Consider the following 463-nt stretch of genomic DNA (forward strand, 5'->3'; position numbering starts at 1 on the left):
CTTTCGTATATGCCCAGATAACATATGTTGCAAGAGCAAACTAATGCAATTTATTTGCTGTCAAATATTGCTGTCATTTTGGCGTAATTATAGCAGAAATATTAATTGAATTAAACTTTTGCTTGCATATTGGTATCAAATTGCTGACATATATTAATAATACTGTAAGGTATTAAATAGTCAAGTCTGGTTCACAACAAAGAAATAACAGTTATTTATTTAAACTACACAAAGGTCCGCTCGCCACGTGTTCCGTGAACGCCGCGCACAGCCGTTACAAATCTTCCACTGCCGCTTTACCCGACTACACGTACATCGGATTTAACCGCACTCTTCGACCGACGAACACAACCTCTATTTCCTAATTAATACCGACAGTCATTAGCACACGAGACGGATTCCCTCCTCTCGCTGCCCACGTGTTAACCCGACTACTCCTAGTCACACACGCTCCTCTCTCTCT

Source organism: Odontomachus brunneus, unplaced genomic scaffold (genome assembly GCF_010583005.1).
Source record: "Odontomachus brunneus isolate Ranch 3 - 2012 unplaced genomic scaffold, Obru_v1 Obru_scaffold_244, whole genome shotgun sequence".
In the NCBI taxonomy this organism is placed as follows: domain Eukaryota; kingdom Metazoa; phylum Arthropoda; class Insecta; order Hymenoptera; family Formicidae; genus Odontomachus; species Odontomachus brunneus.